A 26,961-nucleotide genomic window follows, 5' to 3' on the forward strand; every position below is an offset into this window, starting at 1 on the left:
AACTTTTTTGTTCTTTGAAATGTGGCATGTGGTTTGAGTTTTAAAGTTTATTTCCTCTTGGTCTAATGAACCTCTGAAAGTGATTAAACAGAAGAAAGACAGGTTAAGCCAATGACATTTTATCAGAGGAAACACTATCAAATCTAATGCTAGCAAAGTTATTTCTGTAGGTTCCCAAGATTTCTCCCAGTAAAATATTTCTTTATTACTATTGTAGTAATCCAGAATACTAGGTTTTAAGTACATATCACCTAAACTTACACAAAGTGGAAATAGTGCTTAAAAAAAAGTACATGCAGAGTGTTCATAAGTAATCTTTGTGTGGATGGTGCTCTAATCTGGTGGCCTACTTTTATTTTTATGCTGTATTATCATAAGTGAAACCTGCCCAACCCAAACTCAAGGAAACTCTATCCAAATCAAACCTTCATCTTTTGTTTTGATGACCTTTTTAAAAGAAGTGGGTTAAGTGCATTCAAATTCTTTATCATTAGATCCTAAATCCTCAGGGTAGGCAGAAGATTACACTAAGTTCAAAGTCTATTTATGTTTTAAGAAGATGTAGAGATGTGATGGGTGAATGTAACTGCTTGAGTTGCTCCAATCATGGCAATATTTGCTGTGCCACTCAGGTCCTGTAGGCAAGTGACATGAGTCATCCTGCAGCTGAATTAGAGGAAGATAGAGCATTCTTATTATTATTTGTATTTCAGTAGCACCCAGAGGCCTCAATCAAGTATCAGAGTCCCACTGTGCTAGGCACAGTATGCACACATGACAAAATATGGGGCCTACTTCAAAGTGCTTACAATCTAATTATAAACCAAAAGTGGATACAACAAACAGATGATGGAAGCGCAAGGCAACAGTGATATTACTGATAGGTTTACAATGCGGTGGTCACCTCACAACCAGCTACCCAAGTATTGTCAAGTTTTTTGTAGATATAGTGATGTGTTGCACATTAGTGTATTGACAGGAGCAGCAGTAGTATTTATATTATGGTATTACAGTCCTCCACCAAGACTGGGGCCTCTTTGTCCTAGGCACTGTACAAATGTGTAATAAGAGATGGTCACAGCCATGAAGAGCTTACAGTCTAGCTGAATAAACATGGAAGCGGAAACAAGCTATCCGGAGAGGAAGTGATACAGCAGGTCCGTTTGCAGTGTTGTAGCTGTTTTGGTCCCAGGATATGAGAGACAAGGTAGGTAAGGCAGTATCTTCCATTGGATCAACTTCTGTTGGGCAGGTACAAGATTTTGAGCTACATAGCTCTTCTTCAGATCTGGAGGAGAAATACACAGTGTCTGAGCTAAATACAAATTGGGACAGATAGTTAAATTTGAAATTAACAGATTGTTAATCATAAGGGGCAAAATTAACAATCTGACCTAATCTGTATTTAGCTCAGACACTCTGATTTTCTTTCCCAGACCTAAAGATCTGTGTAGCTCACAAACTTGTACCTTCCATCAACAGAAGTTGGTCCAATAAAAGATTACCTTACCCACTTTGTCTCACAGCTGATCAGTAACATCCTCAACATTTTGTGAAACATTAAATTTTTGAGAACCAAAGTTTTCACATATATGAAACTAACTTTGAGGATGAAGAGTTGAGATCCACAGATTTCACTCCCACATACCTCTGAAGCACCCTCATTGTGGACTATGTGGCTAAGTAACTGTAAGTCTTTTTGTTTTTCTGGATACAGCACATGTAAATTTCTAAGCATTCTCCCTGTCAGAAGAATTCAGTAGCTGTGTTGTTTTCAGAGTTGCTGCAGAATATAACAGAACACACACACACACTGTGCTCTCTCTGGGAGATGTTGCACTTGTTCTCTTGTGTTTTTTGTTTATTTAACTCAAAATAAAAGTCATCTTATGCTGAAAGTACAGTGCATGTTTTGCTCTTTGTATATGGAGTGTAAACTCATCTATATCACAGTAATAAAAAAAGAAGCTCCCTAAAGAATCAGGCTTTCCAGATTTTATAATAGTTTCATCCACAGCACAGCCCTCATGGGGACAACCTGTTCCTCAGTTTTTGTCTTCCCAAGATTATTCAGTTCCTGTTTGCTTATTTATTTAAGTCAAATTAGCCATACATTCTGCTGCAGCATCTCTTCTGAGGCCAGTTGCATGCAGAATTGTTGAGAGGTGCCCAGCAATAATGAAATTCTGCTGCTGACTTAAACTTGCCCTCTCAGATTTGTGACCTCTTGATGATATTCATACTGCTCTCGAAGCTATAATTCTCCCTTTTGCCTGAGTGCTTCCTTTTGTCATTGATACTACTGCTACCATTCCTCTTCATTGGGTACAGATGCCTCAGCTGAAAAGAGCAGACTTCGGAGGGCAGTTGCCCTTAGGTCATGGTACACTAAATGCAATGCAGGCAAAAGAAATATGAAACCAGCCATGACTCAATAAAACTGTGTCAAGTGAATGTTTAGGGGGGGCTATCCTTTGGACTAGAGCACACATTCACAGATGGTGTGCTTTGTATGTGTGCTGGGAAAAAAAGAACAAAGTATGTGCAAGCAAATGTCAAAGACAAGAGTCAGCTGGTTATTAAACAGAGTAATCATGGGTACTTCTCACAAGCTGAATTGCCTGAATATTTTTTTTAAGTATTGAAGGACAAAAAAATTAAAACTCATAGAAGGAAATAACTTATTCATACAACATACTATTAGCCTGTGTAACTCTTTGCCACAAGATACAATTGAAACCCACAGCTTAGCAAGGTTCCAAAAAGGATTGGATATGCTTGTTATCCATAAAATTGTCTAGTTGTACTCTAAAGACTTTTAACAAGACAAGAGTTCTGGAAAGGTTGGAAACCCTCATGCTTCAGGGCATAAGCCAACCTCTAAGTATTGGGCATTAGGAAGAAATTGCCTTACAGACAAGGTATTGCATAACTGCCTCCTGAAGGTTTTCCTTGCCCCTTTCTGTGAAGTAGCTCACTCTGGCCACGGCTGGAAGCAGGATACTGGATTAGATAAGCCACTGAGTGGTCTGATCCAGGGGGACAGTTGCTATGGAACTCCATCCCTGCAAGACTGCAGGGTTTGGCCTCTGTTAGTTAGACCAATGTGTGATTTCCAGTATTTTGCTAATTCCGTTTGAGAGGACTGTGCTTTCATGAGAAGGAAACAGCAACACTGTTCTGCAAGAAATTGGAAACTTAGAGTGAAGCTCTGGCTTCATCAAAGGTATTGGCAACACTCCCCTTGGTGTTCAAAATTGTTTACACCTGTTGTGGCAGGTACATGGGCATAGTCCAGCACAAAGGGTTGGGTCTACTTTTTTTAAATAAAACCCTACATTTAAAATATTTGTAAAACTTCAGTGGTTGCCATTGTTTCTATCCAGAGAGAATACTCTCAGGACAGCCATGAGGAGGGTTTTTCACCCTGGCACCCCTCCCCTGCTTGTAATACAAGACAAATTACCAGAATGTCTCCTGATCACATTCCACATACCTCTGTCATCAGGAAAAATAGGATTTAATTGAAAGCCTGGATACCGAGGGTGGTCAAAAAAGCCACTTCCAGGATTCAGAGATGATGGAAAAGAACCCCCTGCTTGTCCTCATGGGTGACCTTCCATTTGAGCTGTCAGGTTATCACAGATCCATCTGTAAACAAAGGAATAGCAGGTTCCCTGGGCAGTGTCAGGATCACACTCAGTGTGACACCGTGTTTGGATGTTCAAAGAATCCCTCTCTCCTTGCTTTCTTTTCCAGGCTTAATAAAGGAACTGCTAAAACCCATGTAGCCTGATAAGATGACAAGACAGTCTTTTAGTGTTATTGATTGTACACAATAGATGGAATGATGGATTATTTCCTATAGTACTTTGAGTGGGTTTCATCTTTTCAAGAGATATACTAGAAATTCTGGGTGCAAATCCAGTTCTTAAACTTTCAGTGAAAAATACAGTCCTTCATTAGGTCAAAGGATTGTAGCAAGACAGTAGCTTTTGTCTGAAACAAAAGAGAGGGACTTTGAGATTGCATGATCTGGCTGGGATCAGAAATTATAACACCTAAAATAATCTCTGGATTGCTACCAAAAAAAGCTGCCAACTTAAACCAAAGGTGCAAAATCAGCGACTCAGAAGCCAAATGGATTCCACATGTATTAAATTCAGCCTCTGGCCATCATCTTCATGTACATAAGGACAGAGGTAATCAGCTTTTTGTTTTGTTTTTTTTGTTTTGGTTGAACTGAAAAACACATTTTTATTAAGATACCAAGAAACTTACAAGTGCAAACCAATAGTTTGAATGGGTGCATATAGTTCTAATTTAAAAATAATGTAATTGAATAGCCCAGATGAAGTTCTACAGAGACAAGGTGGGTGAGGTAATATCTTTTATTCGACCAACTTCCTGAGAAAAGTTTCAAGCTTACACAGAGCTCTTCTTCTGGTCTGGGAAACACACTCAGTTTGTCACTGCTAAATACAAGGTGGAACATTGTTTAGCATAAGTAGTTAAGTATATTTCAAGGGACCATTCATGGTGAATTATGTTAACTACTTATGCTAAACAATCTGTTCCACCTTGTGTTTAAAAGTGACTCTATGTTTCCCAGATCTGAAGAAGAGCTCTGAGTAAGTCTGAAAGCTTGACTCTCTCACCAACAGAAGTTGGTCCAATAAAAGATATAACCTCACCCATCTTGTGTCTCTAATATCCTGGGACTGATATGACTCCACCAACACTGCATGCAACACATTAAGTACAGCTCTGTAGCAGCTCCTTGTATGGCAACATTTGGGAACCCCTGGCTTATATTAATAACTTTGAAAGCATCAGTGTTGAGTCTCAGTCATTTGTATTTATTGACCATTTTCTATTTTCCAGTAATAAAATTCAGCCAGACTCAGATTTAGAATAACGTCTTTTAATGGATGTTACCAATATCTCAGATCCTATGAAATTTCCCTACCTTTATTTTCCTCAAATCCTCTTAACTTAAATATAAATTAAATTAGTTTTTCCCTAGCCATTTAATTGCATTGATGATAATATATTATTTATTAGATTTTAATGCCAGAAGTGTCAGACCTCTCATATAGCACAGAGCATAGAGTTTCATCCCCTTACTCCTGTATTGACCCCCAAAACTTGTGTGTGACAAAATAATTTATTCCAGAAAGTATCCAGTCTTCATTTGTATTTGTATTATTTATAGTGCAGTATTGCCCAGGAACCCCAGTCATGAAGCAGGACCTCACTGTGCTAGGTTCTGTACAAACACAAAACAACATGACCCTCCCTGCCTTTACAATTTAAGTATAAAATGAGACCCAACTGGGACAGACCAACAGAAGGAGTACCGGGAAAAAATGACACCATACTGGTCAGCATCTTTAGATGAGACATCTAACTGCAAAAATGATCCCTTCTGATTCAAGATTTGGTTTCATGTCTGTATTTCAGTCATATCTCCTTATGATAACTTACTGAGAAAAACCCAATGTCTGCTCTTGCTAGCACTACAATAAAGAGATGGAAGAGTATGAGCTGGATTCCATCCCACTTTGTGTATTATCAGCAGAATTCTCAATGAAGGACCTTGAGTTCATAATGGGAGAAGAACACAACTTGATTTTCAGATCCCAGGTTGAGTTTTTGTTGGAAGATGCCCAACAGCCTCTCACACACTGCAAGGATAAATAATAGCTATATAATAGTAACCCACTGCCTACTCTATTTTTGTCACTTCAATTAGACTGTATGGCCTAGATTTACAAAGGTACTTAGGCACCTAAAACCCAGATATAGGTCTCTAAATCTAGTTTTAGGCACCTAAGTCCCAGTTTTAGGCTCTTCAATTCACAGAACTCCAACTGAATCTGGAAGGCACCTACACTCTCTTGGTGCCTACATTTTTCCAGTAAAAGTTCCCTCGGCACCTATACTTCTGCCGCTGGGCATGCTCATTGCTGCTTCATTCAAGGCATCTGAATGCCTTTCTCTCACCTAAGCTCCAAAGTGATTCACAAACTGGGGCAGATAGGTGTTCAGCTTCCAATCTGGCGTGCAGGGCTCAATCCACTAGCACGCTCAGAGCACACTTACAGGATCATGCCCTGCACATGAGTTCACCCAGAACAGCAATGGGGAGGGAGGAGGAAACCACTGTCTGTAAACAGGATACTGAGCTAGATGGATCTTTGGTCTGACCCAGTATGGCTGTTCTTATGTTCTCCCTTCTAACTTTTTGTCCAGTGATTAGGGTACTTACCTGTCATGTGGGAGATTCCCTGGTTCAAGTACCCCTCCACCCACTGAGGAGACAGGATTTGAACAGAGATCTCCCGCCTCATAGGTGAATGCCCTAACCTCCTAGCTCCCACAAATAATCACAGATGAGAATCTCCAGCAGACCTAGGTGCCTCCCTGCAGCCTGGATTTAGGTGCCTAGCTCTGTGAGAGGGGAGGGACTTAACACACACAACTTCTTGTCAGCATGTCTCATTGGCTAATTTAGTTGGCTCCCCACTTAGTGTACTGGCTTTTGTGAATTTCAAATCAGGAGCCTATTTCTCCCCATTCATTGGATAGGGAGCCTAGGTGCCTCACTCAGGCTTTGTGAATCGCAGTGTGTTCCTGTGATTTTCTAGGTGCTAAATGAATCAGGCAACAATCATGTCTTTTGTGCATCACCCCCAGCACACTTCTGAGCGTTAGACAATAAAAAAACAATAGCAATAATTAATTAAAAAATAAATGTCTCTCTCAAAGATACCTGCTGCACTTTGAAAGTGGACTTTTATCAGTTGTATTTTGTGTGTCTGAATTGTATTATCTGCATTTGATTTAGGGCCAATTCCCGTCCTGTGTTGTGCACACATGCCTCAGCAAGGCAGGATGTCTCCTGAGCGCTAGCAGGTGGCCTGGCTTTTACTGCAGCCACTGACACAGGTGCTGACTTCCTCCTTGCTCCGGGGATGCTCAATCCCTGCTCTGGCCCAAGCCCCGCCCCCACTCCACCCCTTCCCCCAAACCTGCAGCCCCACCCCACCTCTTCCCACCCTGCTCTGGCCCAGGCCCCATACCCACTCCACCCCTTCTCCTCACCCCTGCCCTACCTCTTCCCGTCCAGTTCCGCTGCTCCCCAAGCACATCCCATTCCCACTCCTCCCCCGCCAGCACCTCCTGCCCACCATGAAACAACGGTCCCATGGCAGCAGGAGGTGCTGGGAGAGAAAGGGAGGAGTTGATTGACATCAGAGGGTGGGAGGGCTGAGGGAGGAGCCTGAGGTGCTAAGCACCCACTAATTTTCTTCCGTGGATGCTCCAACCCTGGAGCACGTATGGAGTTGGCACCTATGGCCACTGACACTCCACGGTTCTGAGTGTCATCTGCCAGTTTGAGATATGTGGTCAGGATGAGGGCTTATCTGGATGTTGCCTGATTCTACAACCTTTACTCAGTTTATGTAGCATTGTTTTAATCAGTCTTATAGTATGAGTTGGGTATCTATCTATTTAATAAACTGGGATGTGCAACACACATTAGAGAGGGATGAATACCACTATGCATTCCCCATTCCTACCCCGCTCTGTACTGTTAAGAAGGCTCAGAGACCCACTGCGAGCCACTCCACTCCTTTGTGTGGTTTAGACAAGAGGGGCAGGATTTTGCCTTAGACTGTATACTTCTTTTATACTTGTACAACACAAAGTACGCTGCCAGTGCTTAAACACTAATTAACTGAGCAATGTTGGCAATGAAGTAATTGGGAAGGAACAAATATGCTGTTTTTACAGAACTGCTTTTGGATTACAATTGTGGTGCAAAGCTTGTGCTGGATGGTTGTAATGTAAAGTATCTAATATTATTGACCGTCACCAGACAGTGCTAAAAATGATAATCCTACAAATTTGGTTTAACTGACTGTATATGTAGCTAGACCTTGGAAAGATGGTGTTTGTTTGCTATGCTTCAGGTTTTTAAGAAACTTTTGCATTCTCCAATAAGTTCTGTGCATTCCCCAACCTTTCTAGTTTGATTGAAATAGTTCCTTAAGTGCAGAAAGTTTACCTAAAAACTACCTATGAAAACAGGCAAACAAAAATTACAGTGCCAAAACCCCTCTTGTGTTATCCATGGCTGGTTGCTACAGCATTTCCTGATATTGCCACTGTAGTATTGGTTGCTAATTCCATATTTAAAACAAGTCCATATGGACTTTTGGTCAAGAACTGGTAACAGACAAGGGAGCACAAGAGTGAGCTGAGGAGTTGCTAGAAGGACTTGAGGAGCAACTTGGAAACCAGACAGCACTGGAGTGGGACAGGGGAACTTTACAGGGGGGTTCAAGTTGAGCTTAATACAAAACTGTTCAGTTTACGGCTAAACTCAAACCCTCTGGAGAACATATGCTTCAAAATGCATCTGCAAAGTACTTTTTCTAGATGCAATCAAAATGGGGCCTGATTCTCATTTACACTAAGGCTCCATTACAACCCTTTATATGTAAATTTATGGCCATTTAAAGGGGTGATTTTCAGTGCTAGATGACTATAAATAGACCTTAATGGAAATGTCAATCTGGTCTGGTGATCTTTAAATAGAGAGAGACAAAGTATGGAAGTATGATCTTTCTCAAATAGTTCATTTTTAGATCAATGGATGTTAATGAAAAACCTACAATAGGTTATGTTTGTTATTATTTTTAAGCAACTTTAATTATTGGTCGTTCTCATCTGACTGCTGGTGAAAGCTTCTTCGGTGTATTGTTCCTGTCCCTTAGGTTTGAAGGATTTAGCTAGGACTGCAGGACACTTGATCAGAGCTTGTTGATGAAAGCCTGACACTGCTGTCCAAGTCTGCCTCCCCTCTGACTTTACCACCATGGTTGAAACTGTCAGGAACATTTTGTCCCTAATGAGGTTGCTTAGAGGTTCTTTGCCAGACTTGTTTCTACTGACCCACCCCATATGAGGTAGTGTCTCCCACTCCTGGATCAGTCTGATGCATTATATACCAGTAAATATATCATGACAGAACAAAATAAACACATGGCTGGAAAGAAGGAAGCTCTGATAACTTTCACATCACGAAAGGAAACCTAAGGTCTTTATAGTCACATCAGGCTTTGGCAGTACTGAATTAGGGGAGAATGAACTGGTAATGTGGTTTAACTACAACACAAGTCTTTTATTCTATGTTAAATCTGAATCCACATTCCCCAGAATTATTTTTATACATTCTAGTGCATTTTTCCTTTTTATTTTATTTTATTTTTTTGCATTTTATAATGATCTCAAAGCAAATAGCTAATGAATATATCTCCGGCTTTAGCCTTTGCTAAAAGTGGATCTAGGGCTAAATCATTCTAAAAAACCTTAATTTTAGATTTTTTCCTCCATTACTTTTACATTTCTTAAATTATTTTTAAATCTTATATTTATATCGGCCAGATTGCAAAGCCACACTGAGTGCCATTGAAGTCAATGGAACTATTCACATAGTAAAGTACTACCACATGTAAGTAAGAATATCACAATCTGGCCTACAGTGAATGAATATTTAAGATATATTATGTATTCTGACTTACCCATATGCTTCTATACACTTCGTGAATATTTAGGGCTAGATTGTGACATGGACTATGCATTCATGAAAAGGAGAAAGAAATAGTAGGAACTCTCTTTACAACTTTATGTTGGCTACCCAGATCTTGAGTTCATGTGCATATGAGCAGATGAGTTCCCAATCAGTGAAAGGATGAGCAAAGAGGTTGGATCCTTATCTAACAGCTTTCCTTATTTCTGGCCAGAGTAACTGAGTCTGAGCAGTGAATAGGAATAGTAATTTTTCAGTTAATTTAGGCCAGTAACACATTTCCACAAACATCCCAGGAGCAAAGAGGAGTCTCGGAAGAATTGTGACTTTCATAGAATCATAGATTCTAAGTCCAGAAGGGACCACTGTGGTTATCTAGTCTGACCTCCTGCATAACACAGACCAGAGAACTTCCCTGAAATAATTCCTGTTTGAACTACAGCAGATCTTCTAGAAAAAAAATCCAATCTTGATTTTAAAATTTCCACTGATGGAGAAACCACCATAACCTTTGGTAAATTGTTCCTAAAGTTAATTACCCACACTTTCAAAAATATATGTCATATTTCCAGTCTGAATTTGTCTAGCTTCAACTTCCAGCTGTTGGATTGTGTTACATCTTTCTTTACAAGATTGAAGAGCCCATTACTAAATATTTATTCCCCATGTAGATATTTATAGACTGTAATCAAGTCACCTCTTAACCTTCTCTTTGTCAAGCTAAATAGATTGAGCTCCCTGAGTCTATCACTATCTTGTGGCTCTTCTCTGAACCTCCTCCAATTTATCAATATCCTTTTTGAATTGTGGGCACCAGACCTGTACACAGTAGAGGTCACATCAGTGCCAAATACAAAAATAATATCACCTTTCTGCTCCTCCTCTAGATTCCCTTGTTTATGCTTCCAAGAATCTCATTAACCCTTTGACCCTTGCATCACACTGGAAACTTACGTTATTATCCACCATGATCCCCAAGTCTTTTTAAGAGTCACTTTTCTCCAGGAGTCTGCCATTCTGTAAATAAGACCTACATTCTTTGTTTTTTGTATACATTTACATTTAGCTATATTAAAACACATATTGTTTGCGACCAGTTTACCAAGCTATCCAGGTCAGGCCTCCTCCACCTGGTCAGGACCTGTCATCCACTCCAATGTTTGCGTCATCTGCAAACTTTATCAACGATGATTTTATATTGTCTCCAGGTCATTAATAAAATTTTTAAATATCATAGTGCCAAGAACCAACCCCTGTGAGACCTTACTGGAAGCACATCTGTTTGATGACAATTTTCCATTTACAATTACATTTTAAGACCTATCAGATAGCCAGTTTTTAATCTATTTTATGTGTGTGTGATGCTTGTACTAGGTGTTCACAGAGTGATGTATGTCTGCCTCCCAGGGCTAAATATTTTATTCACTATAATCCTTGCTTAGGGTTGGCCTCAGTTACAAGCTAGTTGTTAATTAGTAAGAAAGATTCAGGGCTAGACTGGGACAATAAGCACAACCTGGATCAAAGAGGTGATGTATACAGAAAATTTTAGCAATGATCCCCACCAATACACTTACCAGTAGGAATCTTTTCAGTCTTGAGCTTTATATATTCACAACACTTGTTCTTTCACGAGAAACCTACACACATTGGATGAAGGCTCACAAGGCAGAAAGTTTGGGAGCTGATTGGCTCACTGATCCTATATACAAGCGAGCATGGACCAAGCAATGTGTATTATTCAGTGAAAAAGAGGAGACAAAGTTCTGCAAGTATTTGATCTTTGATCTGGGAGAAAGGAAAGATGATCTTGTGCCTTTGGCACTGGGTTCAATTCCTGGCTCTTCTACAGCTTTCTTTTATAACCTTGGGTAAGTCACTTAAGATATCTGCACCTCATTTCCCAATGGGAATACAGAACTTCTTTTCCCCCACCCTTTGTCTGTCTTGAGTATTTAGACTGTATGTTCTTCAGGGCAGGGACTGAATCTTATTATGTCCATATATAACACCTAACACAATGGGTCACAGATCTCAAATGGGGGTTCCTAGTAACTACTGTAGTACAAATAATAAAGGTGGTTTAAGAGAGCAGGTAGAAGTAGAAGCAATTTGATTAAATGAATAAAATACACATGCAGGCGGGTTATCAATTATTTTCTCTAAACCTACGTCAATTAGAATATGCTAAGGGAAGTGGTGGAAGAAACATAATGTGGGAAAAAGTACTACAAAGTATACTGTAGAGAACAGTGTTGTATAGACAAGAAGGGTACACTAGATGATCTACTAAGGCTTTTCACTGTTCTGTCATTTGGACATGATCTTTCGATATACATTCTGTCCCCAAAAGGAAATCATGCATAGGTGCTCTGTAATGGAGTGCAGCCCTGTATTCACACCCTACACACTGCTGTAATAATCTTTGTACAAAATATGCCATGTGAGGTATCATTTGAAAAGTAATAACTTCCTGGTCAATAATATCATGGTAAAAAGTATGTAGCAACATTGTATGTAAAAGTTATGAAATCGCCCCTGTATAATGCTAAAGGCACATATTCAGACTCATGTAGTCTTGATTAGGGCTGGTCAAATAGATCTTAAACAAACAGATGTGTGTTTACCTCAGTTTGCATATAAACTGCAAACAGAGCCCTAAGATAGGGAGAGAAAGAAGGAAGAAGACAAAGAAAATCTGCAACTCTGCAAACAGAGGGGAAAGAAGGAACAGCATGAAACCTCCTCTCACCAGACACTATGTCTCTTTGGAAAGAACTTTATGAGGGGAACTGAACTAAAAAAAGTGAGGGGCAAACACTCCAGTTTATCTCCCTCTATCCATCTCTCTTGAGCCTAAGAAGACAAAAGAATCCACCTCTTTGACTTTGGGAGGAATCCTGACCTGAAGATTGGTCAGTAATGCTGTTAGGAGCATATGGTAAGAATTTTACCTTGAACCAAGCCTGTTTTGTAAAGTTTTAGTGGAAGGAAGTATTTCATCTTTATTTTTCTTGCAACTATTTCTGACTTTAATGCCTTAATACTTGTACTCACTTAAAATCCATCTCTTTGTAGTTAAATAAACTTTTTATTCTTTAATCAAAATTAATCCAGTGTTGTGAATTGTCTGGGCCACTCCATTTAAGGTCACAAGTTGTATATTGTTCCTTTACAGGGACGATGGGCCTAAAACATCAAAACTGTCCAGGAGAGGGCTGGACAGTGCAGAACACACATTTTGGGGGGGAAATTCAGGACTGGGTGTGCGTTGGCATCACCCTGCAAGTAACTGATAAGGCTAGTGGGACCCCGAATATGTCTGGTGTTTGCTTACAGGCTGCTGAGATCAAAGTTGCTGAACCAGAACAATGGCCATAGACAGACATGCAGGGTGTGTCCTGCAAGTTGTTTATCTGAGCTATCCGAATCTTGCATCTTCAAGAGTAAGCTGGAAACTTCATGAGACCAGCTTTTCTTGATATTTCGGAATTTGTGTTTCTGGTTGGAGCTAAGAAATGTAAAAGCTTATGAAACAAACTTTCCAAACATTTTTTATCCTCAACAAAGCTAAGTTCTAGCCACTTTTCAATTACCTTTCCAACTCCTCTCCATCTACCATCACCTTCCTCTGCACAGTCCTCTGGCACCTTCTTGTGAATAGATTCTAAGGCCAAAATCCTTTTGTTACATTGTGCTATGTTCTTCCTGTTAAGATTAAACAATACTTTATTTTAAGATGGCTGCCTTGGGTAGCTATATTCTCCACTGGTTACATATGCCCAAAGTGTCCTGGGCTACAGCATCCTATGTACTGATTGTGCTTACCTATGAGATCTCACTGAGTTAGATATATCCCCTGAGCTTTACTAGACTCATCTTCCCCAAGGCCCAATTGATATAATAGTTTTTCACTTTGAAATCTGTTTATCCTATACCTATATTATTTTGACTATAGATGAGAGTGTCCTCCAGCTCTTATCCAATAGGAAAGCTCTTATAAAAATCACTGGTGGTTCCTTTTCTTTTGTGGATCTTGATGAAGGCCTTTGAGCTGAGCTTTTGTGACCACATAGGCAAAGATCCTTATGAAAGTCATATTTAGCTGTTTGTCTAATTTTCGGCATCTTTCTTAGTTAATCAAGAAAGCCTCAGTTTAGTGGGTACCTGTTGTAGTAAGTGAAGGCCCTGGTAAAGGCCCAGTATGAGGCCTGAGGCCTGAACTAAAATAATGGCCAAGACTTTGCTAACATAAAGCAAAGTGAAGCTGTGAGCCAGAGGCAGGACCTGGTCACAGAAGCTGGCAAGGAAAGGGCTGATGCTGCAAGAAGATACGTACCTAAAAGGTACTGAACACTAGAGATCAGAACATTCACATACTTGCACATTCCACACAGATAACAAGGAACAGGCCGACCCATCCCAATGACAGGGGCAAAAGGGTAATATGATGGCTAGAGTTGTTTTGATCGAACTAACATGTACAAGGTGAGAGGCGGCACTTTACTACGTAGAGGGGTTGTACCTTACTATGTAGAGGGGCTGCACCTCAATACGTCAGGAGTGATGTGTAACTTGTTTGTACCTGTGTATAAAAATGTATCCCCGGGGCGATGTCTTTGTCCGGCCGAGGAGGCAGTAGAAAGTCCCGCCACTCACTGAGCCGAGTCCATTGACCGGGGACACTTTCTCGTAGTATGCCCTGTAGAGTAACAATCTCAGAGGAACTGCAATTGTGTCCATACGGCAATAAACCTGGCCGACGTGCCTTCGTACCTTACTAGACTCTGTGGTCATTGGGAGTTCTCTTCGGGTCTGCTGTGTCAGCTATCTGCAGAGCTGGGGCAGCACAAGAGCGAACACACGCACGCAGCCGAGTGATACCAACAAGGAGAGAGCAGAGCACCACACCAGTAGCATCTGACAACACACTTCTGACAACACCTGTTACTCCGTTTTCAATTCATCTGAGTTTACTGGGAAAGTATATTATCCTAAGTAAGTGGGAGCACTGCAGAAATCCATGGATTTAATTATTTTGTCTCACTACCTATATCTGTAAGTTGAAGTCTTGTTCAATTTTCCTTGACCTGACACAGCATATGATACGGTTTGGGCATGAGGGCCTTTTAATGAAATTGTCTAGAACTACGCCAAGATGATTAGTATGTGCAATGGCTGTTTTTGAGAAGTCACCATTTTCATGTGCATATTGGTGATAGAACAAGTGTTTGGATGCACTAGAAGCATGGCCTCCAGCAAGGATCAGAATTACATCCAATGTTATTCAACTTATATTTGAAGTACCTACTATATATTGGGTCTCACAAGTTTGTTTATGCAGATGACATATGCCTCGGCACTCAGTCACACTCCTTTGACATACCTGAGAGTGTTCTGAATGCACATATGGTGGCTATGGCCAGCTATCGTCATCAGTGTTGCCCGATACCAAGTGGAAGTAAGACCGTGTCGAGTGTCTTCTACTTACATCACGCACAAATGGACAGAGAGCTGACTATAATTCTCAGTGATCAGTGAATAAAGCATGATTCACACCCAGTCTATCTAGGCATTACGTTGTATAGAAATCTCACATATTGTCACCATCTTACAGAGACAGTGACTAAGATTAAAACGCGCAATAACCTGTTTGGAAAACTGTCCGCAACGACATTGGGTGACAATAAGAACATAAAAACATAAGAACATAAGATGTCCATACTCAATCAGACCAAAGGTCATTCTAGCCTAGTATCCTGTCTTCCAAAAGTAGCCAATGCCAGGTGCCCCCGAGGGAATGAACAGAACAGGTAATCAAGTGATCCATCCCGTCGCCTCTTCTTGCAAACAGAGGCTAGGGACACCATTCCCGCCTATCCTGGCTAATTGCCATTGATGGACCTCTCCTCCATGAATTTATCTAGTTCTTTTTTGAACCCTGTTATAGTCTTGGCCTTCACAACATCCTCTGGCAAGGACTTCCACAGGTTGACTGTGCGCTGTGTGAAAAAATTCTTTCTTTTGTTTATTTTAAACCTGCTGCCTATTAACTTCATTTGGTGGTCCCTAGTTCTTGTGTTACAAGACGGAGTAAATAACACTTCCTTATTTACTTTCTCCACACCAGTCATGATTTTATAGACCTCTATCATATCCCCCCTTAGTCGTCTCTTTTCCAAGCTGAAAAGTCCCAGTCTTATTAATCTCTCCTCATAAGTCAGCCGTTCCATATCCCTAATCATTCTTGTTGCCCTTTTCTGAACCTTTCCCAAGTCCAATATATCTTTTTTGAGATGGGGCGACCACACCTGCACACATTGTTCAAGATGTGGGCATATCATGGATTTATATAGAGGCAATATGATATTTTCTGTCTTATTATCTATCCCTTTCTTAATGATTCCCAACATTCTGTTTGCTTTTTTGACTGCCACTGCACATTGAGTGGATGTTTTCAGAAGACTATCTACAAGTACTCCACAATCTCTTAAGTGGCAACAGCTAATTTAGACCCCACCATTTTATATGTATAGTTGGGATTATGTTTTCCAATGTGCATTATTTTGCATTTATCAACATTGAATTGCATCTGCCATTTTGTTGACCAGTCACTCACGTCTGAGAAATCCTTTTGTAGCTCTTCACAGTCTGTCTAGGACTTAACAAGTTTTGTATCATCTGCAGATTTTGCCATCTCACTGTTTACCCCTTTTTCCAGATCATTTATGAATATGTTGAATAGGACTGGGCCCAATACAGACCCAGGGGGACAGCACTATTTACCTCTCTCCATTCTGAAAACTGACCATTTATTCCTACCTTTTGTTCCCTATCTTTTAACCAGTTACCAATCCGTGAGAGAATCTTCCCTCTCATCCCATGACTGCTTACTTTGCTTAAGAGCCTTTGGTGAGGGACCTTTTCAAATGCTTTCTGAAAATCTAAATAAACTATATCCACTGGATCCCCCTTGTCCACATACTTGTTGATTCTCTCAAAGAATTCTAGTAGATTGGTGAGGTATGATTTCCCTTTATAAAAAACAAATTGATTATTCCCCAACAAATTATGTTAATCTATGTGTCTGACAATTTTGTTATTTACTATAATTTCAACCAGTTTGCCCGATACCAGCCTGTAACTGATGGGGTCACCTCTGGAGACCTTTTAAAAAATTGATGTCACATTAACTATCCTCCAGTCATTTGGTACAGAGCTGATGTAAATGATAGGTTACAGATGACAGTTAGTAGTCCTGAAATTTCACATTGGGTGAATACCATCTTGGGTGAATACCATCTGGTCCTGGTGACTTATTACTGTTGAGTTTATCAATTTGTTCCAAAACCTCCTCTAATGACACTTCCATCTGGGACAGTTCCTCAGATTTATCACCTAAAAAGAATGGCTCAGATTTAGGAATCTCCCTCACATCCTCAGCCCTGAAGACCGATACAAAGAATTCATTTAGTTTCTCCACAATGGCCTTATCGTCCTTGAGTGCTGCTTTAGCATCTCAATCATCCATTGGCCCCACTGGTTGTTTAGCAGGATTCCTGCTTCTGATGTACTTAAAAAAATTGCTACTACTTTTTGAGTCTTTGACTAGCTGTTCTTCAAATTCTTTTCTGGCCTTCCTAATTATATTTTTACACTTCATTTGTCCGAGTTTATGCTCCTTCCTATTTTCCTCACGAGGATTTAACTTCCACATTTTAAAAGATGCCTTTTTGCCTCTCACTTCTTCTTACTTTGTTGTTTAGCCATGGTGGCTCTTTTTTGTTTCTCCTACAATATTTTTTAATTTGGGGGACACATTTAAGTTGAACCTCTATTACGGTGTCTTTCAAAAGTTTCCATGCAGCTTGCAGGGATTTTATTTTTGATGCTGTACCTTTTAATTTTTGTTTAAGTAACCTCCTTATTTTTGTGTCATTCCCCTTTCTGAAATTAAATGCTACAGTGTTGGGCTATTGTGGTGTTTCCCCACCACAGGGATGTTAAATTTAATTATATTATGGTCACTATTACCAAGCAGGTCCAGCTATATTCACCTCTTGGACCTGATCCTGTTCTCCACTTAGGACTAAATCAAGAATTGCCTCTCCTCTTGTGTGTTCCAGGACTAGCTGCTCCAAGAAGCAGTCATTTAAGCTGTTAAGAAACTTTATCTCTGCATCCTGACCTGAGGTGATATGTACCCAGTCAGCATGACAATAGTTGAAATCCCCCAGTATTATTTATTTTTTTATTTTAATAGCATCTCTAATCTCCCTGAGCATTTCATAGTCACTATCACCATCCTGATATCCCTGTTGCTATATTCTTCTTATTCAAGCATGGAATTACTATCCATAGAGATTCTATGGTACAGTTAGGTCCATTTAAGATTTTTACTTCATTTGATTCTATGCTTTCTTTAGTGCCACTCCCCCACCAGCACGACCTGTTCTGTCCTTCTGGTATTACTGTGTCCCATTGATTATCCTCATTCAACCAAGTTTTTGTGATGCCTATTATAGCAATAGCCTAATTTAATATGAGGCACTCTAGTTCGCACATCTTATTAGTTAGACTTCTAGCATTGGTATATAAGCACTTTAAAAACTTGTCTCTTTTTAGCTGCATGACATTACATGATGTAATTGAATGGGACTTTTTTTCTTTTGACTGTTTCTCATCACATCATACTTTTATTTTATCATCTTCCATCCTCCCCTCCTTATTAGGACATAGGAAATCTCCATTTATAGATCCTTCCCTAAGGGATGTCTGAACTATGTGCTCTTCTGTACCTGTCGGCTTTCCCCCAGCCCTTAGTTTAAAAACGGCTCTATGGTCTTTTTAATTTTAAGTGCCAGCAATCTGGTTCCAAAAAAGCTGGAACTAGACTTTTCCAAAAGTTTCCCCAGTTCCTAATAAATCCAAACTCCTCCTCCCTATACCATCATCTCATCCATGCATTGAGACCTTGCAGTTCTGCCTGTCTAACTGGCCCTGTGAGTGGAACTGGAAGTATTTCAGAGAATGCTACCATTGAGGTCCTGGACTTCAATCTCTTACCTAACAGCCTAAATTTGGCCTCCAGAACCTCTCTCCTATCTTTCCCTATGCCACTGGTACTTACATGCACCACGACCACCGGGTCCTATCCAGCACTACACATAAGCCTATCTACATGTCTTGAGAGATCCTCAACCTTCGCACCAGGCAGGCAAGTCACTGTGCGGTTCTCCCAGTCATCGCATACCCAGTTATCTATGTTTCTAATGATCAAATCACCCATTACTAATACCTGTCTCTTCCTAATAACTGCAGTGCCGTCCCCCGGAGAGATATCCTCAGTGCGAGAGGATACCACAACATCATCTGGAAGGAGGGTTCCAACTATGGAATCGTTTCCCTCTGCTCCAGTTGGATGTTCTCCTTTGCTGATGCTTTCATCCTCCTCAACAGCACAGAGGCTGTCAGACCAAGAGTGGAACCATTCTACTGTGTCCCCAAAAGTCTCGTCTATGTACCTCTCTGTCTCCCTTTGCTCCAACTCAGCCACCCTCATCTCTAAAGCCTGTACATGGTCTCTGAGGGCCAGGAGCTCCTTGCACTGAATGCACACATATGCCACCTAATGCCCAAACGTTATGCACTTCATCCCTGGCACTCTGTTATTCAGCACTGGACCACTGCACTCCAGTATGAGCTCATTCATCTCACATAAAGATGATTGATGTACAACTTAATTTCGCCATGTGTATTATTTCAGGCACATTTAAATCTACTCCTCTACCAGGGTTACCAGTTCTCTGCAATATTGCTCCGCCCAGTGTTCGCAGAGAGGAAACCGTAGTAAAGCATGTGATGAAATTGTGTGATATGCCACATCTGGCATTAATTAAAGACTTGTTTAATCTACCAGTTGGTCATCTGCACTCACAGTGCCCATTGTTGATAAGTTTACCATAAGGGATTTATGACAGAGGACGCATGGCGAGCTTCATGGTCCACAGAGAAAGTGACAAATAATTATCTTGTCTTGGACCTCACACAGCGTCAACCTGGGTTTCATTTACCACAAAGTCAGCGAAGACTTCTGAACCAGTTTTGTACTGGACATGGAATTTGTGCTGCAGCAGAATCGCAGTGGCATTTTAGATACAGTCTACTATGCCAGTGACCAGGGCAGCTCCAGGCACCAGCACAGCAAGGGAAATCCACCAGTCCGAGGCTTCAGTGGCAATTTGGTGGCAGGGACCGATGGCGCGGCACCAGCGGACCTCCTGCAGGCATGCCGCCAAATCCGCGTGAGCAGCTGTCAAGGTTCCTTTCCCCACTCTGAACTTTAGGGTACAGATGTGGGGACCTGCATGGACACTTTTAAGCCTAATTACTAGCTTAGCTCTGGTATACTGCCACCACCCAGAATTCCAGTGTCTGGGGCACTCTCTGTTTCCCCAAAACTTCGTCCCCTCCCTGGGTTGCCTTGAGGGACTTCACCAATTCCCTGGTGAACAAAGATCCAAACCCCTTGGATCTTAAAACAAGGAGAAATTTACCATCTCCCTCCTTTCCCCCCACCAATCCCTGGTGAGTCCAGATCCAATCCCCTTGGATCTTAACACAAGGGAAAATTAACTATCCCCCTTTCTTTCCCCCACCAATCCGTGGTGAGTCCAGATCCAATCCCCTTGGATCTTAAAACAAGGAAAAATCAATCAGGTTCTTAAAAGGAAAGCTTTTTATTAAAGAAAGAAAAGGCAAAAATTATCTCTGTAAAATCAGGATGGAAAAGGCTTTACAGAGAAATCAGATTTCTATAGACCAGAGGGGGTCCCTCAGCCTTAGGTTCAAAGTTACAGCAAACAGAGGTAAAAGCCTTCCAGCAAAAAGAAACATTTACAAGTTGAGGAAACAAAAATAAGACTAACATGCCTTGCCTGGCTAATTACTTACAAGTTTGAAACATGAGAGACTGATTCAGAAAGATTTGGAGAGCCTGATGGATGTCTGGTCCTCTTAGTCCCAAGAGTGAACGACCCCCAAAACAAAGAGCACAAACAAAAGACTTCCCTCCACCAAGATTTGAAAGCATCTTGTCCCCCTATTGGTCCTCTGGTCAGGTGTCAGCCAGGTTTACTGAGCTTCTTAACCCTTTACAGGTAAAAGAGACATTAACCCTTAACTATCTGCTTATGACTCCAGCGGACCTCCCACAGGCATGCCGCTGAATCCGCGTGATAAGCGGACCGCCCACAGGCATGCCACTGAAAGCTGCCTGCCTGCCTGCCGTGCTTGGGGAAGCAAAAAACATAGAGCTGCCCCTGTTAGTGGCTCTCAGCCTTTCCAGACTATGGTACCCCTTTCAGGAGTTTGATTTGCCTTGTGTACGCCCAAGTTTCACCTCATTTTAAAACTACACACTTACTGAAAATGGTTTGCTTTCTAATTTTTATCATATATTCATAAAATAAAAAAACTGGAATATAAATATTGTACATATATTTCAGTATATAGCATATAGAGAAGTATAAACAAGTCATTGTATGAAATTTTAGTTTGTACTGACTTCGCTGGTGCTTTTTATATAGCCTGTTGTAAAACTAGGCAAATATCTAGATGAGTTCATGTATCCCATGGAAGACTTCTGTGTACCCTAGGAAAACATGTACCCCTGGTTGAAAACCACTGTGCTATGTCAATGTGGGCAGCCAGAAACCATGACATATATTGTTGAGAACTGCAAAATGACACAGCTTCCTGGAGATCTTCGTGCCTTGAACATCATTGATAAGAATGCTGTGGCTTGACCAGATCGTATACGCCAAATAAATAAATAAATAAACTACATGTATCACTTTGACTCTAGGCAAGATTTCCTGGAACGAAAGTCAATGAGTCAGCCATGCAGACTGGATCTAGGGACAATGAGTCAGCGGTTGGCTCAGGGTACTGTGCTGACCAAAAGGACTCATAGACCACATTTCTCTTTTTGCTGCCAAGTCAGAAGCATTTGGACACGGAGAGAGACTGCTGCTGTTATTCCAACTCTACACAGACAATTGAGGAGTTTCAGTGACACACTACATTTTAGGCAACACACGGAAGATGATCAGAGGAGGAAGAATGTGTAAATGTGAGCGTGCTGAACTAAACGAGGGTGGGTGTTATGCAAAGAGCCCTAAGCGGTGACAAAGAAATTAGAAATCAGATTTTATCCCATCACTACATGTGGTTGGGCAGCAGGAAAAGACTCTGTAGAAAGATAATACACTGATAGTTTAACTACCCATTGGCCAGATCCCATGCAACCAAAGTTGTTTCTTTTAACTAGACTCTAGTCACCAGAGGATGCTTTTAAGGCACATCCCATAGGAAGATGTGGTAAGGATCTGTACTGTTATAAGCATGTGCCTCAGGGAGGCTTCCATAGCATGCGTACTATAGTTCTCTGGTATACAGAAGGAGTATGTACACTTTTATTCCTTTTTATAGGGAACACCTTATTTCCCCTGACACTCTTATTGTTTGCTTGATAATCTGTTTGGCTGCATTCAGCATTTCTGTACCCATATCATTCCCAGGATATTAGAGATAAAATATGGGTGAGTAATATCTTTTATTGGACCAACTTTTGTTGGTGAGAGAAACAGGCTCTAGGTCTGGGAAAGGAACTTATGCTAAACTATCTGTTCAATCTTATATTCAGCTGTGACACTTTTTTTTCCCTACTCTTTTTTGATAGATGTGCAAGAAAGCAGTCATCCTGTTCTCTAATGCGATTTAGTGGTCTGTAGCAGACACTAATACACCATCTTGTGCTTTATCCGTTATGACGTTTATCCATAAACATTCAAGATCATTTTCTTCCAAGTTATCAGTGACTGGGAAATAGGTAATGCCATTTTGACATGAGTGCCACTCTTCCTCCCATTTTGCCCACTTAGTCTTCCTGAATAGGTTATAACCATTGACTTTTAACATTCCAATTATTTGAATCACCCCACTAGGTTTCACTCACATCAGCTAGATCAAATTTATTCTCATAAATGAGCAATTCAAATTTCCCTTGTTTGTTATCCAGTCTCCTAACATTAGTGTATAGGCAGTTCAAGAATTTTTTCTCTTCGTGTCCTTTGCTTGATTGATTAATTTTGTTCTCAACATCTCCAGTTTGTGCTGAGTGCTCATATCTTCCCTCTTTTTACCCCTCTCTTTTGGTGTTAATTTAGTGCTCCCCTGACTAGTCTAACCAGCCTGTCTCCGAAGAGCTTGCTTCCCCTTCTACTGAAGGCCATCCAAACTATACAGTCCCTTATCACCATAGAAAGTGAACCAATGTTCCAAAAACCCAAAACCATACACCACTTACCTAGCCAGCGGTTTACTTCTGCCTTCTTGTCTTCATTCATGGGACAGGAAATTTCTCAGAAAAGATCACTTGGACATTCTTCTTCTTCAATATGCCTTCAAGTTCCCTGAAGTCATCTACTGTCTGCAAGATATCTTACAACACAGTAGCATTAGCGCCAATATGAACCATCATGAATTGATCCATTATTTGCTTTCTTGGGTCAGATTAGAAAAGCTCAATCTCTTGTGATAAAGTCAGTCCTGACAGATATAAGAGAGAGGTGGAGGGCAGATATATCAGCCCTAGAATGGTGACGGCCCTGTTCCCTATAAGCTGAAAAAGGTTTACCTCAGGTTAACTAGAGAAACCTGTGGCCACTTAAAGGCTGCCAATGACCTTTAAAAACCCCTTTTTTGGTAAGAGAGGGGAGAGATGGGTGATAAACTGCAGCAGGGCTGGTGGCAGTAGGGGAAAAGCTTCTCCTGAGTGGAATGCTGTTCTTCTTACAGGGGAAGCAACCTCACTAGTGGACTGTTTGGGGGAAGGGCTGACGCCAGAGGCCAGCATAATAAGGCTACACCCCAGAGCAGGGGTCAGGAAAGGTATTCCTCTTTTTAAGTTATGAACTTAGTAGTGGGCCTACCCTGAGGCCTGCCTTGTAATTATGGAGGAATAAAAACATGAGTGGGACTGATTTACCCCAGGCTCCCACCAGCAGAGGAGGAAACTCTGTGCCTGGTGAAGCAATGGAGGCTCCATGCCACATACTTATATGAAAGGTTTTTCCATTTTCCCTACAGATGTGACTCTGAAAGTGCAGACAGGTGAAAAGGCATCAAGAGTAAAATCCTAGCTCCCTTGAAGTCAATGGCAAAATTCCCATTGACTTCAACGGAACCAGGATTTCACCCAAAATATTTTTTGACATCAAAAAGGGCTTGGGTCATGTGCATTTCAAGAGACAAGCAGAAAGCAAGGTGCATCCCCACTTTACCATCCATACTTACACTAAGCCTTGTGAAGAAAAATAAATTTTACCTTGTAGGAGTTTATGATAGAGACTGTTATAAAAGCATTTGCATTTGCAAAAGTTTTTGGACCAGACCAGAGTGCAAAGAGGACAGTGGCAATCAGGACAACTTCAGTAACAGCTGCACAGAAACTAGTGGTGTGCATAGAACTGGGCTGGAATTTTTATGATGTAGTCTTTGATTTAGATACAGAGGCCACTTTCCAAAGTTCATACCCACATGTACATGGTACTGATGCTAATCTGTAGGTAGTTGCAGAACATATTTCATTCTAGTTACTTCATTGAGAATGGATTGGGTTGCTGGGTGAGAGGATTCACAGCAATTAAGAACAAAAACTTTTTTTTAACTATTCTGCTTTTATGTTCCTGTGTTTCTGAGAGCTTTTTCTGACCTCCTGCAATAACAATAATCTGTTATGCATTGAGGAATCAATATTTGGATAGTACAGTCAACGCACATTGACTGGTAGTGGGAAATTTAGCAGATCATAGTTCAGTGGGTGCAGAAAAGTTATAATGCTGGAAGACAGGAAAATAATCAGGATTCCAGTTATAAATACAGTATTTGCATGGCTTGTATATTACTTCTCCTCTACTATATTAATAATCCTGATACCCGGAATGAAATATCAGAAAGTGATTGTCTGATTCATGTATTCTGTCTTCTGCAGAATTGGATAGTACCTAGACTTTTTTGGAAATGAATATTTTGATTGGTTGACTACTTAACTTCTCTCGGGTTTCTTGTTTCAATCTGCAAAACAAATGCATGCCCCCAAAGCAGATCCACATATGGAAATCTATATATATATCTCCCATATGTTTATCCATATATATAAAAGCAGTCGTTAATTTCACAAAATGTATAGGCAATGAATATATTTAGACCAAACATTAATAAAATGCAATTGTTTTTACTTTAAAAATATGCAGTTCATTTTATAAGGTAAAAGTCAAGTTGAAGCCCTAACGGCAGAACTCAGGGACCATCTTGAGCATCCAGATTTGAAATGGGGACTACCAAATATGTTTCAGGTTGCAATATAGCTAAGAAATATATTTTCCTTAAGACAACAGGTAAGAAAAATCTGAATGATTAATAGAATAATGATAGCACTCACCCAGCATCCTAGAAGAGCACTGTTTGCATGGTGATATAAACAGACCTTCAGTAGAATTTAGGTGTCTGAGTCACTTATGCACTTCCGAAAATTTGACTCTTCATCTCAGTCCTCTACTCTAGGCACTAATACATAATACATGGTGTCAAGGTTCCTTCCCCACTCTGAACTTTAGGGTACAGATGTGGGGACCTGCATGGACACTTCTAAGCTTAATTACTAGCTTAGATCTGGTATCGCTGCCACCACCCACAAGGACCCCCTTTTTCCCTGGGTAGTCTTGAGTGACTTCACTAATTCCCTGGTGAACACAGATCCAAACCCCTTGGATCTTAAAACAACGATAAATTAACCATCCCTCCTCCTTTCCCCCCAACAATCCTGGTGAGTCCAGATCCAATCCCTTTGGATCTAAAAACACAAGGAAAAATCAATCAGGTATTAAGAAAAAAGGCTTTAATTAAAGAAAAGAAAGGTAAAAGAAAACCCTGTGGGAAAGATTAGCATACCAGCTACTCTCACAGACAACAGATTCAAACACAGAGGATGTTCCCCTGGGCACAAATTTAGTTACACAAAAAAAAAACAACTCAAATACCCAATTTGATTCTACCTCAATTTGCATAAGACAGGCTACAAAGAAATAAACATAAACCTATTCATTCCTTTCTAAAACTTACTACTCTGTTTAGAGGCTGGTTCCTTGATCTTTTTCACTCCGGCTGAAACCGAAACTCTCGGACAAAGGAAAAACTTCCCTCCTTCCTTTTGACACATCTTGTTCCCTCATTGGTTCCTCTGGTCAGGTGTTAGCTAGGCTAGGTGAACTTTTTTAACCCTTTACAGGTAAAAGAGGCATTAACCCTTAACTATCTGTTTATGACACATGGACATTCTCTTTATAGTCCTGCTGATCAGTCTTTTCAAAAATATATATACTCACCACTTGTGTTCAAGAATCATATGCTTTATTTTGAGTTCCCAGAAATGATAAGCCAAATAACTGTTTCTACAACTTTTGGGCAAGAAGCATTTATTTTAAACCAGGCACAAAACGATAGCTATAAACAAGCAGCAAACAACCCTGCTCCAAAATCGTCTCCTGTGCTTTTCTTCTAGTGATTAGAAAAATGAATGGCAGAACAAGTTTTAAAGTGGGAAGGAGTATGTATTAGTGCCTAGAATAGTGGAATGAGGCCTGGTCTACACTGGGGATGGATTGATCTAAGTTACACATATTCAGCTACGTGAATAACGTAGCTGAAGTTGATGTACTTAGATCTACTTACCGCAATGTCTTCACTACAGTGAGCCGACTGCTGCCACTCCCTCGTCAACTCTGCTTGCACCTCTCACTGAACTGGAGTACAGGAGTCAACATGAGAGTGCTCGGGGATCGAATTATCGCGTCTAGACTAGATCTGGCCGGTAGTGAAGACATACCCTAATTAGACAAAGAGTAAAATTTTCAGAAGAGCATAAGTGATTCAGACACCCAAATTCCATTGAAGGTCAATGCAATTTAGACCTTTAAGTCATTTAGGATATTTTGGAAATTTTTATCTTAACCCTGGCTCTAATTCCTAACTCTACCACTGACTCATTCTCATTGAAAGTCACTTCTATGCTAAGAAGCAACATAAAGCCAATATACCACTTAAACCCCCTCTAAGTCCTAGTGACTTTAGATAGATGAAAGCAGTGCATAAGTATTGTGCTAGGCCTCTGCATGGAGGTTCGTTTATTCTCTGTAACTTTCATCATCTCATGTAAGTTCCAAGTTGTTCAGTTTCCCCATCTGTAAAATGGGGGAAATAATGCCAAGCCACTTATGTAAAGGTGCTCTGCTTATTTT

At 40.6% G+C, this 26,961-nt stretch overlaps 1 long non-coding RNA gene across 1 annotated transcript; it reads right to left on the bottom strand.

Annotated features, from left to right (window-relative positions):
• Window positions 1-3,502: 3,502 nt before the first annotated feature.
• On the bottom strand, window positions 3,503-26,512 carry LOC115649508. Its single transcript, XR_003999839.1, has 3 exons — window positions 26,396-26,512; window positions 22,971-23,093; window positions 3,503-3,651 (listed from the first exon to the last, which is right to left on the bottom strand). It is a non-coding gene; the product is annotated as an uncharacterized LOC115649508 (long non-coding RNA).
• Between the last annotated feature and the right edge of the window lie 449 nt (window positions 26,513-26,961).

This window comes from Gopherus evgoodei, chromosome 3 (genome assembly GCF_007399415.2).
Source record: "Gopherus evgoodei ecotype Sinaloan lineage chromosome 3, rGopEvg1_v1.p, whole genome shotgun sequence".
NCBI classification, from domain to species: domain Eukaryota; kingdom Metazoa; phylum Chordata; order Testudines; family Testudinidae; genus Gopherus; species Gopherus evgoodei.